Below are 21,128 nucleotides of genomic sequence, written 5' to 3' on the forward strand. Positions count from 1 at the left end.
TGCTAAAGAACCCGCCTGCCGAGGCAAGAAACATAACAGATGCAGGTTCTATCCTGGGTCGGGAAGACTCCCCTGGAGGTGGAACGGCAAGCCACTCCAGCGTTCTTGCCTGGAGAATCCCATTGGCAGAGGAGTCCCATGGACTATAGGAGAGGGCTACAGTCCACACGATCGCAAAGAGGTGGACACGACTGAAGTGACTTAGCACGAACGCACAGATGTGACATCTGACGGTCCTGGAGCATGCTCGTGAGGATGGACCACATTGTCACCGAGTCATCAACTGAAGGACACTTGAGTTGTTTCTACCTCCTGACTCCTGTGAATAATACTGCCATGAACATTCGTGGACAGGCTTTCATTCAAGCACGTGCATGCTAAGTCGCTTCCGTTGTGTCCGACTCTTTGAGACCCCACGGACTGTGGGCCGACAGGCTCCTCTGTCCATGGGACTCTCCAGGCAAGAATCCTGGAGTGGGTTGCCATGCCCTCCTCCAGGGGATCTTCCCCACCCAGGGACTGAACCCACGCCCCTTATGTCCCCTGCACTGGCAGGCGGGTTGTTTACCACACCTGGGAAGCCCCTTCATTCAAATAACTGTTTACAATTCTTTTTGGTATATACCTTGGGGGTGACTTGCTGGGTCAGATAGGAATTCTTTTTTTTTAAGTAGTTACTACTTTTTTTAAAAGTAGTTACTACTTTTAAAATACATACGTATATGTGTGTTTACTTGGCTGCCTCTTAATTGTGCCTCTTAACCTGTGCCTCTTGGCCACAGGTCTTAATTTTGGCCCACAGGCTTAGCTGCTCCGAAGCACGTGGGGTCTTGGTTTCCCGACCAGGGGTCAAACCCACATTCCCCACGTTGGAAGGTCGATTCTTAACCGCTGGACCACCAGGGAAGTCCCCAGATAGGAATTCTATACTGAATATTTTAAGGAATTTTATTTACGTTTTTAATATTTTGCTCATCACGGATATGTTACATTTATTTGGATCTTTTAAAAAGATGTTTTGATATGGACCATTTTTAAAGCCTTTATTGAATTTGTTACAATATTGTTTCTGTTTTCTGTTTTCTGCTTCTGACCCCAAGGTATGTGGGATCTTGGCTCCCCCGACCAGGGGTCAAACCCTCCCCGCCGCATTGGAAGGTGAAGTCTTAACCACTGGACTGCCAGGGAAGTCCCACATTTATTTTTATTTTTAAGTTCGATGTTGCACTGAAGGCTTTATCTTGATTGTCCAGTTTGGGCCCCCCTTACATTTTGCTCCTGGCCCTGTGGGGTGGCGGTGGGCAGTGTTGGGAGAATGGGTGGATTCAACAGATTTCTGGGAGGCAAATTCGCCCCCATAATTTTGTACTTGCTATCTTTGGCCTAGAGCGTCCTTCCCCCTCGGGGTGACCAACCATATCATTTTCCTGGGACTGTGGGGTTTCCAGGAAGCCCTGGGCAAGCCACGACTGATGGTCACCCAGGGCCCACCATTTCTTTGCCAGCTTCTTCCTCTCCCTCTTTTTTCCAATCAGGTGTAGCTGGCCAGGACGCTGTCCAAGTTCATGCTCCCTGGAGGGTCTTCCTTGCATTTCCCATCACCCCTCCCCTGGGTCGTTCCTTTCTCGCTCCCCTTTCTCTGGGTCCCTCTTGCTTGTTAAACTTGAATTTCAGATGAACAACAAATTTCGATTGTAAGAATGTCCACACAATATTTGGGATGAATTGTACTAAAAAGCTGGAGTTCCCAGGTGGCGCTTAACACCCCACCTGCCAATGCAGGAGACATGAGAGACGAGGGTTCGATCCCTAGGTCGGGAAGATCCCCTGGAGGAGGGCGTGGCAACCCCCTCCAGTCTTCTTGCCTGGAGAATCCCATGGACAGAGGAGCCTGGCGGGCTACAGTCCATGGGGTCAGAGTCGGACACGACTGAACGGCTAAGCACAGGGGTCAGAGCAAGGTGGGGCCCCGGGGACCCCGTCCTCCGGAACCTCAAGTCTTGGTCATGGAGACAAGCTGAGCAAGGATGGCACTTTCCTCATTTCCACAGATAAGTATTTGGGGTCAAGCTCTGCTGGGAGGAAAAACGGAGAGACCTGTGTGGGCTCCGTGTTTTGTTAAAAGAAGACTTGGATCTGGTAGGGACGGGTATGTGAAGGCCAATTAGGAGGAAATCAGCTTGACAGATCCTCTGTGGGAACAGCTTTCTTCCCCCCGTAATGCGTTGACAGCAGAACAAATCACGACCCTGGGGAAAAAATTAAATTCTCAAACTCTGTTTATTATATTTGAAGAGTCAGGCTGACTTCCCAAAGGAAGGACATTGCCAATTACCATCGCCAGGGCCCTCATTTTCCGGGGAGCACAGCTGTCCTGCAAGCTGTCCGGGCAGCAGCCCCCGGCCCAACAGCTGGGCCCCCAGCCTGGCCACATACATCACCGGGGAGCCTGCAGGCTGCTTGCCGAGGGGGTGAGGTGGGGACGGGGCTGCTGTGACGTCGGCAGGAAGCGACACCTGGGAACAGTGGTCAGACCTGTCCGGGGCTTCTCAGGGTGGCCGCTGTGCTGGCCCCAGCTCCGCCCATCAGGTGCTTATCCCCAGAGTCCAGCCAAATCCTCCTTCCCAGAGTCTCCATGTCCCGGGTTGCAGGTATTTATTGCCACGTAACAAATTACCCAGGGCTTCCCTAGTGGCTCAGTGGTGAAGAACTTGCCTGCCAATGCAGGACACGTAGGTTCGATCCCTGGGTTGAGAAAATCCCCGAAGAAGGAAATGGCAACCCACTCCAGTATTCTTGCCTGGGAAAATTCCATGGACAGAGGAGCCTGTCCATGAGCTTCAGGACACGTAGCTGTCCAGGTAGCTACAGGTGAGCTACAATTCATGGAGTTGCAAAGAGTCGGACATGAATGAGTGACTGAGCACGCATGCACGCAACCAACTACCCCCAAACTGAGATGTTCAAAACAACAGTATTTCTTGCAGCTTTGCGAGACAGGCAGCACTCTGCTGCACACAGCCTCCGCCAGGTGGGCTGCCAGGTCACTGCTGGCTTGGAGCTCAGCTGGAGGGCGTGGCCACTTGTGTAAGTATAGAGGCTGAGTTCCCAGAGGGAGGAGGCCTGGACCTGGCTCAGTGGCCCTTCTGCCATGTTCTGCTCTTGGTCACAGAGTCAGAGGTTCAGCCCAGATGCAAGGAGGTGGGGAAACAGCCCCCACACCTCCGTGGGCAAAGCGGGGGGAATCTGTGGCTGTTTCTAATGGCCCAGACCCAGTTTCTCCTGCTCATCCTCGTCCATGGCAGCCATGGGGAACTTCCCCAAACACAGATCTGACTGTAACTCTGCTGCCAGGAAAACTCAGCAGTTTCTTTATCATCCAGGTAAACAAGTTTAAACGTTTTATGTGGTGGTGACTTCCCTGGTGGCTCAGATGGGAAAGAATCCGCCTGCAATGCAGGAGACCCAGGTTCGATCCCTGGGTCAGGAAGATCCCCTGGAGGAGGGCGTGGCAACCCACTCCAGTATTCTTGCCTGGAGAATCCCATGGACAGAGGAGCCAGGCAGGTTACAGTCCATGAGGGTCACAAAGAGTCAGATACGACTGAGCGACTTTCACTCCACTTGAGGCTCTCCAGTGTCCGACACTCACATGTCTGTTCATCCCTCCACCTGACCCAGCTCATTTATTCTCCAAACATCTGGTCCACACACAGAGCAAATCCTTTCCAGGGGTACCTTTTTCCTTATTCTGAAAAAAATATTATCTCTCACACCAGGTATATTTTCTTGCTGGACTCAGGTCATGAGAAGTGACAATTTTTTTTAATATTTATTTTCATTTATTTAGTCAGGTCTTAGCTGCAGCGCCTTGGATGTAGTTCCCCAACCAGATGTCGAACCCAGGCCCCTGACACCGGGAGCTTGGGGTCTCAGCCCCTGGACCACCAGGGAAGCCCCCTGACAATCTGTTTTCAAGTTGACTAACGGTATCTTCTTGCCCTTCCCCTCCAGCCACTGATTATTCTGTGTGCATTTAGAAAATAAAATTCTTTTTTGGCATTTGGTGCTTTTTCTTCCCTCTGGTTTTAATTCTCAGTAATGAAAACAGAAACAGAATAGGGAATTTTGACGGCCAATAGGCACATGAAAAGAAGCTCAGCATCACTAATTATTAGAGAAATGCAAATCGAAGCAACTAGGTACTGCCTCACACTGGCCAGCATGGTCATCATCAAAAAGTTCACAAGAGACAAACGGTGGAGAAGACGCGGAAGAAAGGGAGCCTCCTGCACTGTCGATGGGAACGTGAATTGGTGCAGCCGCTATGGAAAATAGTATGGAGATCCCTCAGAAAACTAAGAAGGGCGCTACCATGCGGCCCAGCAACCCTGCTCCTGGGCACATATCCCGAGGAAACCATACGTCAAAAAGTCACACGCACCCGTGTTCGTAGCAGTGTTATTCGCAATACTCAAGACATGGAAATGACCTGAATGTTCACCGATGGGTGAATGGATAAAGAAGACGTGGCACAAGTATACAACATCTGTATATACAATATACTATGGAATATTAGTCATTGAGGGCAGGAGGAGAAGGGGACGACAGAGGATGAGAGGGTTGGATGGCATCACCGACTCGATGGACATGAGTCTGAGTGAACTCCTGGAGTTGGTGATGGACAGGGAGGCCTGGCGTGCTGCGATTCATGGGGTCGCAAAGAGTTGGACACGACTGAGCGACTGAACTGAACTGAACTGAACTCAGCCATAAAAAGAATGAAGTAATGCCGCTCGCAGCAGCATAGATGGGTCTGGAGAATGTCATACTGAGTGAAGAAAGTCAGAGAAAGACAAGGATCACGTAATGTTGCTTCTATATCGAATCTAAAAAATATCTGGTACAAATGAACTTATTTACAAAACAGAAATACCCTCACAGATGTAAGAAAGAGACCTATGGTTTCCAAAAGGGAAAGCTGGGAGGGGGGTAAATCAGGAGTTTGGGATTAACACACACACACTACTATATATAGGATAGATAGCCAACTAACTTATACAGCACAAGGAACTATACTCGTTATCATGTAATAACCTAAAATAGCAAAGAATCTAGAAAATAATCTACATGTACGCATGTTAATATCTGTATAACTGAGTCACGCTGCCGTACGCCTGAAAGTGACACGGCATTGTAAATCAACCACATTTCAATTAAAACTTTTTAAGTTAAAGAAAGGATAGGAAACGTTCAGGTACTAATGGGCCAACTCTTTCTCTTTTTTATTTAAAAAACCGCAACAATTTGGACGGACGTGTGTATTAGTTGCTCAGTCATGTCCAACTTTTTGCAAATCCGTGGACTGCAGCCCACCAGGCTCCTCTGTCCATGGGATTCTCCAGGCAAGAACACTGGATCAGGCTGCCATTTCGTCCTCCAGGGGATCTTCCCAATCTAGGGATCAACCCAGGTCTCCTGCAGTGCATGAAAAATTAAAATGGCTCTTCCCCACCCATCAACGCTGTCTCTGCCCAGACGCCATGGGTACAACCTACAAGAAACGGGGGTCGGGGGTGGTCTTCAATGAACCTGCAAGGAGAGAAGAGCGTGTTCCCGGGAGCAAAAAGGAAAAGAGAGACAGTGTGTTCCCGGGAGCAAAAAGGAAAAGAGAGACAGTGTGTTCCCGGGAGCAAAAAGGAAAAGAGAGACAGTGGGCACTGCCCTAAGGAGGCCCTGGAGTCCGTGTGGGCAGAGCCACCCGACCCTCTCTCTGTCCTCTGGGCCGCAGTGGATCCTGTCTGTCGGCACCGGGGACCCACGGAGCGTGACTGTGCACTCCTGGGTCAGTGTTTTTGGCCGGATCCTGAGTGCAGGCGGGCAGGTCGGAGGTGCCAGCTCTGGCCTTTGGATAGATTTTGCCAAACTGCCCTCCCAGGGTGATACAGTTTCGCCTGCTCTTTGTCAACAAAACTCCGATGACCTATCAAGGTAAGAAATACAAAAGGGAATTTTACTTGAGCCAAACAGGATTACAACTCAGGAAGCAGATCCTCAGAAGTCGAAGGCCCGGTGATACACCTTTTCCAGACCAAAGATCATACATCAAAACGACACATTGATCCTGTACGTGAAGTTCACCAGGGACTCAAGTCCACGTACACCGGGAGCAGCGACAAGTCACCCCGTCTCAGAGCTGGAAAAGAACACAGTGCCTTTAAGAAGTCACACTGTCAGCTTCAGAAGGAAGAAAAAAAAAGATCTTTATGGGGGGGCAGGACCACCATCTTTTAGGAGCTCTGGCTAACATGCAACGTGGATGCACTCGGCACTTCAGGGAGGGAGTGGAGGCCCAAACACACTTGCACACACGGAAGTTTGTGTTCAAATGTTTTCTGGTCTCGCCTTACAATATAAGTTCTGTTTCATCACTCTCCAGTCCTGTACAGCAGTGTGAGCTGGCTGTCAGGTTCTGGCCAATCCGACAGCTGAGAAATGTCCTCTCAGGGTAGTTTTGACGTGAGTTTCTTTAGCAGGAGTGGAGGGGTGTTTTTCCTACTCTAACGGCGTTTCTCCACCTGTGCGCTGCCCTCCGCCTGCCTCTCTCCACTATCGTCATGCTGGTGTTTCTTCCTCAAAGGATTCTCCATGTATTGGGAAGATAAGCCTCTGGCCTGTATTATGACAGGCGGATACTTTTGTGTTTAACTGATAGAGGTTTGCTTGTTTGTTTTGCTCTGCTTTTCTCCAACGTGGTAGAATTGATCAGTCTTTAATTTTATGGCTTTTGCATCCATCAGAAAGACCTCTCCTCCTCCAAGGTTTTAAAGGAATCCGTCCGTATTTTCTTAGGAAAACTTTTTTGTGATTTCACTGTTTTGCCATTTACCCTGTTGTAAGGGTCATCTTGCCAGTTGTTAGAAAGTGAGGTCACTCCCCTGAAACAGAGAAACCCACACGTCAACCTATTTAAACAACTGTAGCTGGAGTCGGTCATTGTAAAGGCAACATGTCCCTGGTGACGATGCTCAGCGGAGGACGAGGACAGGGAGGAGTCATCCTTCACCGCATCACCCGGCAGCCTGATTTGTTGTTCTTCGGTCACCGTGTCCGACTCTGAGTCATGCCCTTGTGCTCCCCCGCCCCCACGCCGGAACCAAGTGACCACGAAGGGAGGGACAAGGGCAGGCGGAGCAGCCGCTTCTCAGGAAAGGGTTCCCTCACTTGCCCAGGAAGAGGCTGTCCTTACGTTCATTATTGTCCAAACATGATGAGGTTGACGCTGTTCAGCTGCTAGGTCGTGTCGGACTCTGCAACCCCATGGACTGCAGCACACCAGGCTCCCCGTCCTTCACCACCTCCCAGTTTGTTCAGACTCATGTCCATTGAGCCGGTGATGCCATCCAACCAGCTGGTCCTCTGTTGCCCCCTTCTCCTCCTGCCCTCAATGTTTCCCAATAAGTTGGCTTTTCAAATCAGGTGGCCAAAGTATTGGAGCTTCAGCATCAGTCCTTCCAATTGAATACTCAGGGCTGATTCCTTTAGGATTGACTGGTTTGATGCAATTGGGGATATTTGTGCCTATGTTGCTGTTTCACTTTGATCAACGACAGGACACCACTTAAGAACGGTGGCTAGCTTTTCTAACTAAGATGGTCCAGAAGAACCTCCCGATCGTTGTCTTACTTGAAGTCTCCTGAGACAAAGAAGGAAAGAAAAGCGCATTTAGTTTCTTTTTTTGAAATAGTTTAGCTGTGAAAATGACTGTTTTCATTATCACCTCTTAGCCAAGATGTTTTGAAATTATCTTAAAATGTTCTCTCTCCTAAGAAACAGTATATGATAATAAAGGTGTATTTTCACCAAGAACAAAATGTCCAGAAAGGAAAGTTCTTAAAAGCAGAATGATTGACAACCAGCACACAGAGATTCGTCACCTCCAAGGAGGCCGAGGCGGGTGGGAATTGGCGTGGGGAGACTGGTGGGGTGCAGACTGAGATAGGGGGCTGGGGCGGGGGTGGGGTAGGGGGGTTACGGAGGTGGGGACAGGCAGGGGGTAGGAAGACTGGGGTGGGGTCTGGGGTGGAGGGGCAGCAGGGGATCCGGGGGGCATGGGGTGAGGGAATGGAAGTGGGGCGTGGACTGCTAACTGCTAAGTCACTTCAGTCGTGTCTGACTCTGTGCAACCCCATAGACAGCAGCCCACCAGGCTCCCCCGTCCCTGGGATTCTCCAGGCAAGAACACTGGAGTGGGTTGCCATTTCCTTCTCCAATGCATGAAAGTGAAAAGTGAAAGTGAAGTCGCTCAGTCGTGTCCAACTCTTAGCGACCCCATGGACTGCAGCCCACTAGGCTCCTCCATCCGTGGGATTTTCCAGGCACGAGTACTGGAGTGGGGCGCCAACAGGGGGCCCCATTAGAGGCGACCTTCTTTGTGATGTGTCTGCAATGCGATTATTTGGCTCCTTTCGCCACTTTTCAGTTTGATTTCCCTTCTTCCAACCTCCCATGGGACACGCGAGGGGCAACGTTAGAGGGACTTGCAGCTGACACTTTCTTTCGGAATCCAAGCCCTCGCAGGCCCTGTGGAGTCCCCGCGTCCGCGGGCCGCGGAGGCAGATGCTGGGCCGATGGGGGCGGGGCTGGACCAGGGGTCGGGCCGCGCCCGGGGAGGGACTCATACGAGCTCGCGGGTGGTGGGCGGGGAGCGTACAGCGGCAGGGGGCTGCTTTCCTAGTCCTAGAGGACACGTGGGAAACGACTCAGCCAGCTGCACAAACGTGCTGCCAGTTTGCAGTTTTTTGGAGAAACTTCTCAGTTGACAGTGCACCCAGGCTGGGGGTAGGGGCAGGCCTCTCAGCCAGCCTGGTCACGGATGCCCTTCCTGGACGGGCCGCACGGAGCCTGCAGCTCCGGGTGGACCGAGGAGATCGGAAGCTCCGCCTCTGGGAGGTCATCTTGACTTACCTGCAGGGCCTGGTGAGCCGGGGGCAGACCCAGGATTGAGGGGAGGGACACAGGTGAGCCTCAACCCCACCCTCACCTGGGCCCGTGCAGGTGATGCTACCTAGCGATGTGAGTTCGGCTGTCATCCTTAGCTCACGCCTTTCATAGACGGTTTTTGTTGTTGCTCAGTCGCTAAGACGTGTCTGACTCCTTGCGGCCCCAGGGACTGCAGCACGCCAGGCTTTCCTGTTCTCCACTATCTCCCGGAGTTTGTTCAACTCATGTCCATTGAGTCAGTGATGCCATCCAGTCATCTGGTCCTCCACCATCCCCTTCTCCTCCTGCCCTCAATCTTTCCCAGCGTCAGGGTCTTTTCCAATGAGTCAGCTCTTCTTATCAGGTGGGCAAAGTATTGGAACGTCAGCTTCAGCCTCAGTCCTTCCAGTGAATATTCAGAGTTGATTTCCTTTAGGATGGACCGATTTGATCTCCTTGCTGTCCGAGGAACCCTCTAGAGTCTTCTCCAGCACCACAGTTTGAAAGCTTCAATTCTTCAGGGCTCAGCCTTCTTTATGATCCAACGGTTTACACAGGTGAATTATAAAAAGTCTATATAAAATCTAAATCATACACGTACGTATAATCACAGATGCCACGAAGAGCAAATTTAACTCATATCCCAACCCAGTTGTACGGATAAAAAAAATTTTTAATTTTGTCTATGAACTAATGTCCCTAGTACCCCCACTTGAGACAAAACTGTCAGTCACCTCTCTGGGTGTGTCCTGACTCTGTCTGCATGAATTCTAACCCAGGAAATAACTGATCCAAGAGCATGGACTGTTTTATATTCTTGAAATCTGCAGCCAAATTGCTAAATTCATGTGGTTTTTCACCTCAGCCCTGCAGAGCTGAGCCCTTGCAGGGGTGGGGCCTCTGCCTTCAGCCCAGCACTGCGTTGTCAGCCTGACTGAATGTGCACGCCTGTGTCCTCGTTCACAGCGACCCAGATGTCCACAGGTGGATGACGTATGAAGAGGCTGCGGTCTCCATACAACAGAACTTTCGAAAGGAAGGAAATTCTGACACAGGCTACAACACAGATGAACATTGCGGACGGTATGCTCAGTGAAATAAGCCAGATGCCAAAGGACGAAGCCTATATGATCCACTTGGAGGAGGTCCCTAGACGAGGCAAACTCATAGACGTAGAACAAAAAATAGAGGTTCCCAGGGCGCCGTGGTGGGGTGCGGGGCATAGGGAGTTTGATGGAGACAGAGTTTCTGTTTGGGAGGATGCAATGTTTTTGGAAATGGATAGTGGTGATGGTTGCAGGACATGGTGAACATATATAGGTATGTATAGGGGCTTTCTTGGTGGCTCAGTCAGTAAAGAATCCGTCTGCAATGCAGGAGACACGGTTCAATGCCTGGCTTGGGAAGATCCCCTGGAGAAGGAAATGGCAATCCACTCTAGTGTTCTTGCCTGGAAATTTCCATGGACAGAGGAGCCTGGTGGGCTACAGTCCACGGGGTTGGGAAGAGTCGGACACGACTGAGCCCTAAATCACCACCACCACCATAGGTATATATCTTTTATTTATTTATTCATTGCATTGAAGTCTATTGTTTTAATTGAAGTATAACTGATTTATAATACCGAATTAGGTTCACATGTACAACAGAGTAGCAATTCAGTTATACATCTCTAAATACATATCTATTGTTTTTCAGAGTCTTTTCCCTTATAGGTTAGTACAAAGTGTTAAGTATAGTTCCCTATACAATAGATCCTGTCAACACTGGCAGTATATTTAATGCCAATGATTTGCAGGCTTAAAATGTGTAAAATGGTGCAAATTTATGTTTTATCACAATTTTAAAAAGTGAAAAAATGATTGGAGGGAAGACCGCTGACCCTCGAACAACACAGATTTCACCTGTGGGTCCACATATAGGCAGCTCTTTTTTCAATAAATACATATATGACATAAACGTATTTTTCTTCTCCTTGTGATTTTAATAGCATTTATTCTCCAGCTTACTTAATTGTAAGTATACAGTATATAATATGAATGACAAACGTGTAACATGTAAAATCTGTGTTCATCACCGAGCTGTTCCTGGGTCAGCTGTAATCATCCTCCAAGTCATGGGATTCATTTACAAAGTCCCTCCCAAAAGTAACCTGGGAAAACGTTCTTACAGATTTCACAACCTAGCTCCCAAAGTCTGCTGTGTTCCGGGTAAAGCTGGAAATGTCCGTGAAAAGTGACAGGCGATGGAGCGGCGACACCACGTGAGCCAGGGTCTCGTCGTCCTTGGCGGGCCCGCCGGGCCCCTTAATGTCGAAATGCTTTCTGATTATTATATAAATTCGTGCCTGTCAAGAGACTCATGAGGGCGGCATGACCCTTCTGATGGCATTATCTCAATTTCTTTAAGTCTCATTTCTAGGTCATTATGATGGAAAGACTCTTAAATGAATATTGCAGCTTAGAGTTGAAAAGCTTGCTATGCTTCCCATCAGTAACTGATCCTGCAGTTCCACAGCGTGGGGCCGGAGCGAGGGGGCGCCCTTTGTTTTCTGGGGGCATCAGGTGCCGTTTCCCCAGGGTAGGCATCTTCTTAAGGATTTGGGGACCTTGTTGAGTTGGGGGCAGGTGGCTATCAGCATGGGAGGGCCCAGGCCGAGTTCCCTGGTCTTCACTTCCGCTCTCTGGCTGCCCTTTGCCCCCTGGAGTGTGTGTGTGCTTGAGTGTGCCCATGCGTGTCGGGGGCTGTGCCCCTGGGTGTGACCTGGACCCCTAGATCATGGCCACCTGACTCTACCTGGAAGCCCCTCTGCTCCTTCTGCGTGGGAGACCCTCCCTGTCCTCCGCCCCTGCGGGCCTCATGTCGGGGTCATGGGGTCCCCTGGCCTGGGCTCTCTGCTCCCTGAACTTAAGGCTCCTGGGCCAGGGACCTGCTGAAGGAAGGGCTGGGCTGGGGGTCTGCTGAGCTGGTCTGAGCAGGTACTGGGTTTTTTTCCTTTTCCCAGCTGGGGTTGCGGTGGCCTCACCACACCCCTCTGCCCCGCTCACCGCCCCACTCACTCCCCCGCCTTTGACTCCTCTCTCATCTGGGCCACATGGGCCTTTCAAGTCCTCTGGAAAGCATACAGATGCTAGTTTGCCAAATCAAATTTGACTTATTAAGTTATTTTTGCCCTTTTTAAGAAAAACGTCACCATGCCTGGCAAATTTCCTAATTGAATAACATATAGCAAATGAACTTTTTTTTTTAATGAAAACCAAAACCCCTAAAAGCGTTATGAAGTGGGGAACTATTTCAGCCTGCCTCTGTTCCCACTGGTCAAGCCCCTTCCTTCCAGGAGAAAACTGCCTCCCACACATCAAAGCCTGCAGGCCGCCAGGGGACTTAGAGCAAGAAGGAGACCACCTCAACACGCCGTGTGCTGGGAGGGGCTGGGCTTCTGGCAGGAGCAGGTCCCCACTTGCCCCCAACTCCAGGTCGGCCTCCCGTGTCAACCCTCCCCCTGCGGGCCCGTCTTGGTTGCTGGTTCGTGAGGGTCACCCCAGCTGGCGAGGGGAGAGGCTTGCTGAAACTCTCATCACCCCTGACCTTCCAAGCTGGACCACTCGGGCGAGGGAAGCTGGGGCCGTGATTCCTGACTCGTTTGATCAGGAATCACGGGGCAGCCTCATGCCCTGCCATCCCTCCCAGCCGCCCACAGGCTGGACTGTTGAAGAAACCATGGCCCCTGGGCTGGTCTGGTCTTGGGAGAGGGGAGGGTGGGGAGAGTCAGCAGGATCTCAGGCCCTCGGGTCCTCTGGACTCTGCTCCTGCCCTGGGACGGACCCCCGGCCCACACCTGTCCTCACACCACCCACTCCACGTACCCGGAGCACCTCCCAGGGGGTTTCCACGACCAGACGAGCTCATTTATGTCAGACTCTGCATCAGGCCGAGAGTTCCAGAAAAACATCTATTTCTGCTTTATTGACTATGCCAAAGCCTTTGACTGTGTGGATCACAATAAATTGTGGAAAATTCTGAAAGAGATGGGAATACCAGACCACCTGACCTGCCTCTTGAGAAACCTATATGCAGGTCAGGAAGCAACAGTTAGAACTGGACATGGAACAACAGACTGGTTCCAAATAGGAAAAGGAGTACGTCAAGGCTGTATATTGTCACCCTGCTTATTTAACTTATATGCAGAGTACATCATGAGAAACGCTGGGCTGAAGGAAGCACAAGCTGGAATCAAGATTGCCGGGAGAAATATCAATAACCTCAGATATGCAGATGACACCACCCTTATGGCAGAAAGTGAAGAGGAACTAAAAAGCCTCTTGATGAAAGTCAAAGTGGAGAGTGAAAAAGTTGGCTTAAAGCTCAACATTCAGAAAACCAAGATCATGGCATCTGGTCCCATCACTTCATGGGAAATAGATGGGGAAACAGTGGAAACAGTGTCAGACTTTGTTTTTGGAGGCTCCAAAAATCACTGCAGATGGTGATTGCAGCATGAAGTTAAAAGACGCTTACTCCTTGGAAGGAAAGTTATGACCAACCTAGATAGCATATTAAAAAGCAGAGACATTACTTTGCCAACGAAGATCCGTCTAGTCAAGGCTATGGTTTTTCCAGTGGTCATGTATGGATGTGAGAGTTGGACTGTGAAGAAAGCTGAGTGCTGAAGAATTGATGCTTTTGAACTGTGGTGTCGGAGAAGACTCTTGAGAGTCCCCTGGACTGCAAGGAGATCCAACCAGTCCATTCTAAAGATTAGTCCTGGGTGTTCATTGGAAGGACTGATGCTAAAGCTGAAACTCCAGTACTTTGGCCACCTCATGTGAAGAGTTGACTCATTGGAAAAGACCCTGATGCTGGGAGGGATTGGGGGCAGGAGAAGGGGATGACAGAGGATGAGATGGTTGGATGGCATCACCGACTTGATGGACATGAGTTTGAGTAAACTCCGGGAGATGGTGATGGACAGGGAGGCCTGGCGTGCTGCGATTCACGGGGTCGCAAAGAGTCAGACACGGCTGAGCAACTGAACCAACTAACTGCATCAGGCAGGACCCAAGGGGCCCCTGTGGATGCCGGCCAGTGGCCCAGGGTCTCTGTTCCACGATGGAAGCCTCCTCTCTTGCGGGACAGCCCAGCAGAGTGACAGGACCAGGTCACGGTCACGGCTACGAGGGCGGCGCTCCTGGCCACCGAGACGATGCTGAGCCCTGGGCCGGTCCTGGGCTCTAAAGGAGGTGAGCCCGCCCCACTCCAAACCCGGCAGAGTGGTTTCACCCTGAGGCCTCGGCCCCGGGCCTGCGGCGGCCACCCCGTCCTGGTCACCTCCCGAAGGCCCCGCCTGCCCCCGAATGCCATCACGCCGGTGCGGGAGCACCTGCTCTTTTGGACGCCTGACCTGCGTGTGGGTCACCCTCTCTCCAGGCAGCCCCAAAGGGCAGTCCCCCCCGCCCATGGGCTCAGTCAGTACGTCAGAGTCGGCTGGGCGTCTCTCTCAGGTGGGCTCGGTGCCTCCTGGAGCCGCACCTGGGGCCTGCCAGGTGGGAGTAGGGCAGCGTGTGTCTGGCAGAGCCCGCACCCCGGGGCCCCGGCCGGCAGAGCAGCGGCCCCTCGCCTCCAGAGACAGGAGCGAGGCCCTGTTCCCCGCCCTCACCCCTGACGCAGAGGACAATACAGCTCAGCGCTTACTTTCATCAGCAGGCAGAGAGCCCTGGTGGCAGCACATAATGGCCTAATTTACGCCGAAATTATCAATAATTTGGGCCATTGAAGCCCATGGGCTGATGACTACCTTTCCTGAACACAGGATGAAGATGAGCTCTTTAGAAAAGTAGCTGTTTCTGGGGTTATATTTTCGTGTTTTGCTTTCTTTTTAATGAATCCACAGCTGAGCAATGAGCCCTAGAAACAGGGCTGGCGAACAGGCTGCCCGGCGGCCCGTGGTCTGGCCCGTGGTCCGGCTCCCGGCCAGACCACGCGTGTCGCCGTCAGGAACCCGCCGCCCCGCCGCCTGCGGGCCAGTCTCTCCCTCTCGTTTGCATTTTTATTCCTTTACTCGCCTTCCCCTTCATAACTCTCATATCTGAAAGCATTAAAGGCAGATGGAGATGTATATTTGAATTGACTTGGGCATCACCTAACGAGATTTGAGTTTCATTTGAAGCTATTAAAAACACATTTCCAGGATATTGGCCAGAATTAAGAAGTTGAGCTGAGAATATTCCGGAGAATTGACCCTTCTGAGTGAAGGCCAGCTCACGGAAGTCATCAGCAGGAGACAAGCTCATCGCTGGACCCCTGACGTGGTTTAGATGCAGGAGGGGCTCAGGGCACTGAGGGGTCAGGGCCAGCTCAGCGTGGACCAGGCTCTCGTGGATCTGGTCCCAGACAGTGTCCTCCCGGTAAGGGCTAAAGGGAGAGCACCCCTCAGAGCCGCGACGATACCTCCATCAAGGGCCAGCAGGGGTGTCCATAAAGGGCCAGACAGTGACTGAGGCTTTTTGCGGGCCGCCCGGTGTCACACGGCTCAGCCTGGAGCTGCAACGCGACAGCGACTGAAGCCATGTGTGGGCAAGCCAGCTCGGCCTTGTTTCAATAAAACGTCACAAAACCAGGCAGAGGTCTGGGTCTGGCCCTCGGGCCATAGTCTGCTGACCTGATTGGAACCCCCGCTCAGCCACAAGGCCGCGTTCACCATGTTCACGCAGCTCGTTGCAGCATTCAGTTCCATGGTGGCATATGTGACATGAGCCTGTCTTTGCAGGGGACGGGATTCAACCCCCCACACTGGGACAGACCCCTGTGGCTTGTGGGCCCGTCTGCACGGTTAGCGTACTGACCGACAGCCACCCCAACACTGGAGTGGCTCCTGGGGACGCAGCTGCCGCCCTGGCCTGTCACACGGAGGTGGAGTCAAGGCATGGCCAAGGGGTGATGGTGTCCCCTGGCCCAGCCCTGGGGGTGCATGCGGACCGCAGGGGAGCAGGATGTGGGGTTTGGGACCAGAAGCCAGTCTGCGGGGCACTGAGCCTCGGGGAGGTGGGTCAGTCGGTGCCGGTGCCCAGTGAGACCCAGTTTCCTCCAGTCTGGCTGCGTTAAGCACACAGGTACAGACCCACCGCCAGGCTCTGCTCTTCCAACGGGAATTGGGTTCGTCAAGCCGCCTGCAGCTCCCACGGCCAACTTGAGTCACAGCCGTGAAAGCCCCTCGGTGACAACGAGCTCAATGGAGCCCGAAAGTTCTCGGCTTCCCTGAGATGAGCTCTGAGGCTTCTGAACGTCCCTCTCCACCGTCGACGATGAGAAACAAATCCACGTCAGCCACCGGAAGGAGAGCTGTGCCCTCGACCTCTTCTCTCCACAGAAAGCAATCACAGGGTTCTGACACAGAGAGGAGAGGGGTGAGCACTTTCCAGAGCCCGGGCGACAAGTCCCAGGCTGAGCCAGCCTCGCTGAGCATCCTGGCTGTCCTGCCCTCGGTGACGAGGGCGGCATCGAGCGACTTCTGCAACTTTGTAATGTCTTGTGGTTTCCTTTCTCGTGAAATGGAATTTACAGTACCCCCGCTCTTCTCACAGCTTTGTTACCTTCTCACTCTTGGAGGTCCCTGAAGACCCCACCACGCCCCGGCCGCTCTGCCAGAAGGACGAGGGGCTCTGACCCGATAGGTGTCTGGAAGTGGGCAGGGCCGCGGGAGCTGGACGGGGCGTGCAGAGGCTGCCGGGAGGACAGGCCCAGTGCTCCTTCTGGTGGGCAGACTAGAACAGGTCCAGGACTGGCGAGTCCCTACAGCAGACTCCTGGGGTCCTGACGACCCCAAGGAGTGGGACCTGTCCTCCTGACACTTGCTCTGCCTGCAGGTGCTCCCTGCTCCCTGCGGGGTCAGGGATGTGCCCTCGGTGGCCTGAGCAAAAACTTGCAGGACCAACCACGTGAGAACATTCACAGCCCTCTCAATGCTCTGGCTATGGCTATTCTTCCTCTTTCCCTTATTCTACAAATTTTTCCTGGGAGCCACTCAATGTCATGCCCTGAGCAAGGGTGATGGATTCCCCAGGGCACCATTGTGACTCAACAAGCTGTGTGAAATGTTCTTCCCTGCTTGAGATCCTGATGTGATGGCTAGAGCTGTGCAGCTGTCTTAAGACCATGAGGTCACAGCAAGAAGGCTGGAAAGCCAATGTTCTGAGGGTGAAAGAGAGGGGTGGTTGAGGTGCCACAAGCCAGCCCTGAGATGACCTCCTCCCCACTTCTCAGGAGGAGGAGTAATTCATGTCTTTGCTTTCAGTCATTGCCAGTCCAACGTTCTATTACTTGTAGCCAGAGGTGTCAGGACTGATTCACAGGCAAAGCTTTTGAACCATTAGGATGACTGTGTTAGAATGAGCTTACATGCTTATGGGAAAGATTAATGACTGGGAGAAGGAGGTGGGAGACCAGGGGAGGGGTCTTTTGGTGGGGATGGCTGTTGTTCAGTTGCTCAATCCTGTCCGACTCTTTGCCATCCCATGAACTGCAGCACACCAGGCTTCCCTGTCCTCCACTATCTCCCAGAGTTCACTCAAGTTCATGTCCATTGAGTTGGTGATGCTGTCTAACCACTTTGTTTTTTTTCCTACTAGCCATCCTAGTAGATGTGAAACAGTCTCTCCTTTTCAGATTGCATTTCCCTAATGCAGTGACTGGGGCTTCCCAAGTGGCTCAGTGGTAAAAGAATTCACCTGCCAACGCAGGAGAGGTAGGAGAGGAGGGTTCGATCCCTGAGTCAGGAAGATCCCCTGGAGAAGGAAGTGGCAGCCCACCCCCGTATTCTTGCCTGGAGAATCGCATGGACAGAGGAGCCTGGGGGGCTACAGTCCATGGGGTCACAAAGAGTTGGACATGACTGAGCAACTGAGCACAGCACACAATGCAGCAATTAGTGATGCTGAGCATCTTTTCACAAGTTTATTGGCCATTCATACATCTTCTTTGGAGAAATGTCTATCCAAGCCCTCTGCCCATTTTTAGATTGGTTGTTTGGTTTTGTTGCGGTTGTTTTACTCTTTTTGCAGTCAAATACTACTCCAGTGTACAGTTTGATCACTGTTTATCCACTCGTTTGGACAGTTGGGCTGTTTCCATATGTTTTGTCTATTATGAATAATGCTTCTTTGACCGCTCCGGTACATGTTTTTGTGGGGCCCTGTGTGTTCATTGCCCCTGGGTCTACTCCTAGGGATGGAACTGCCAGATCAGATGGTAACTCCACATTAAATCTTCTGAGGAGCTGCCAGCCTGTTCTGAAGTGGCCGCACCACTTACATTCCCTGAGTGACTTCATAAGAGTAGAATTTCACAGAACAGAAGAAACACAGCGATTCTGGAACTGACAAGAGCAGCGGGCCAGAGGGACAAACGTAGGCCCAGACACGGCAGAAGTCCAGAGCTCTGAGGGTGAGGGGATTCTAGAAGCTTTCACTTCCCAGGTGGCTCAGTGGTAAAGAGTCCACCTGCAATGCAGGGAGTACAAGAGATGAGAGCTGGATCCCTGGGTCAGGAAGATCCCCTGGAGAAGGAACTGGCAACCCACCGCAGTATTCTTGCCTGGAGAATCCCATGGACAGAGGAGCCTGACAGGCAACGTGGGGTTGCAAAGAGTTGGACACGACTGAGCACGCACATTCTTCTAGAAGCTTCCAGAGAGAAGACATCAGCAGCTAGGAAACAAGACTCAGACTGACAAGAGTTTCCAGTCAGGGACACGAGACCAAAGGAGGTAACAGCAGCACCTTCAGGCCCTGGAGGGAAGATGAACCTGGATGCGGAGGCCTGGGCCTCAGACGGACGCGGTGCGAGCCTCACCCTTAGCCAGACACGACATATCTTGCTGAACACACACTGATCAAGTTGTTCACATCTCTGTGAAAGGCGTCTTGACGAAAGTGAAAAGACGAACTAGTCTTGCAGGATGTTTGTGAAATGCGTAACTGTCGAAGAATCAGCACTGAGAATAACTATGTGAAGGGGTCCTACAAATTCATGAGAAAAAAGTCAACTCAACAGAGCGGACGGAAGACACAGCAGGCTTCTGGCAGAGCAGGAGGTGTGGCCGATACACCGTGGAGATTCGCTCCATGGTGGCTGGTGGAACTCCGTCTGAAAAAGACACACGGATGTTGCAGGGAAAAGGAAGGAGGAGGAATGAGTTTTCCCTCTTTCCCTTTCCTGAGAACAGAGACGATAAAGAGAACAGTGAGCAGGCCTGAACACGCCTCAGTTTTGACTTTGTGTGCTTGCTGTGCTTAAGTCGCTCAGTCGTGTCCGACTCTTTGAGACCCCATGGACGGTAGCCCATCAGGCTCCTCTGTCCATGGGATTCTCCAGGCAAGAATATTGGAGTGGGCTGCCATACCCTCCTCCAGGGGATCTTCTCAACCCAGGGATTGAATCCAGGTCTCCTGCATTGCAGGTGGATTCTTTACTGAGCCACCAGGGAAACCTGAGAATACTGGAGTGGGCAGCCTATCCCTTCTCTAGGGGAATCCTCCTGAGAACACTGGAGTGGGCAGCCTATCCCCTCTCCAGGGGAATCCTCCTGAGAACACCGGAGTGGGCAGCCTATCCCTTCTCCAGGGGAATCCTCCTGAGAACACTGAAGTGGGCAGCCTATCCCTTCTCCAGGGGAATCCTCCTGAGAACACTGGAATGGGTAGCCTATCCCTTCTCCAGGGGAATCCTCCTGACCCAGGAATCAAACCAGGGTCTCCTACATTGCAGGCAGATTCTTTACCAGCTGAGCTATCTGGAAAGCCGATTTTTTTACTTTAACTGCTCCTAACTCTGATGTCTGTAAGTTGGCTTTCCTGTCCCCTAACTCTGCAGGAGCCACACTTCACATCTAATTTTCCTTCGACTCTATTGTAAACACATCCTGTACACGGCGTTTACCCTGACAACACCCTTCTCCTTGTGGTTATCAGAAAGGAGGCCACAGAGCCACCGAAACGCCAGTCAACTGCTGGGTTACTGATGCCAGCCTGTCTTTGAAACAATGCAAGAGGGAGAAATCGAGATCCTATCACCTTTATCCCTCATCTTATACGAGCCCCTAGACTCCTCACGGGGGCGGGGGCACAGTCCTCGAGGGGTGAGCCAGGTGAGAACTAAAGCCACCTTTCTATTCCTCCAAACTCTGTCTCCATATTTTTCATTCAGCTTCAGTGGGCAGAGGAAACCAGGATTTTGGCCAGCAACACAAACGCGACCGCTGCTCGTGTGGGACAGGGGGCAGGCCGGTGCGGCCTCGCACCTCGCTGGGGAGAACGTAAAAGGTTCTGCCCCTTGGGACGGAATCCTCGGGTCAACCTGGACGTCCACGCCTCACAGCTCCGCTGCGGGGCCACCCAAGCTGGACTGTGGCCCTGCCTTCCCTGGGGACACACCCTAGAATGTCCTCAGAGGCACCATGTGTAGCAGCCAAACCAGGAAACAGCCCGAATGCGACAGAAGGACGTGGGCTCTCAGTGACAAGCAGCTGGCCAGCAGCCCCCCGCTTTCCGCAGGACGGGCGTGGGGCCTGGGGAGCCCTCGGACCCTGCACAGAAGCCTCCTGGTGGGGCCCGGCCAGGGCACCTAGGGGGGCTCTGCAGGTTGCTGCCCCCAGAGCGGCTGTGGTCAGGGCTGTGTCCTGCACCCCTTCTGACCTCACCCCTGTGAGCCGTCACCCAGGACCAGGCAGCGGTCCCAGATGTGGCAGCTGCAGGTCCCACCCAGAGGCCCCACGAGACAGGACCACCAGGACTGGGAGAGCCAGGACCAGGACCAGGGCTGGGAAGACTCAGCTCCCTCAGCCCATTGAGGAGCCAGGGTCTTGCTCCCCGCCAGCCCGGCGTCCCCCCCATCGCAGCTCTGGGGACCCTCACACACCTGGGCCTCGGCCTCCCCAGAGCCATTCCCCAGCCCCAGGTGCCTGTGACGCCCACCTGAGCCCCCAGCCTGGGCCCTCCCGCCTGGCGGGCTCCTCTGGCCCAGTGAGGGGGCCCAGCCCAGGGGAACACCACTCCTTCCATCGCCAGGCCCACCAGGCCCTCTGGGGTCTCCAATCTCCTCCCGCGTGCCCTGCTCTGCCTTTAGGCTCAGAAGTGGACCTTCAGGCCCAGGTT

Source organism: Bos grunniens, chromosome 29 (assembly GCF_055505025.1).
Source record: "Bos grunniens cultivar Pamir isolate PY7600 chromosome 29, Bosgru_T2T1.0, whole genome shotgun sequence".
NCBI lineage: Eukaryota > Metazoa > Chordata > Mammalia > Artiodactyla > Bovidae > Bos > Bos grunniens.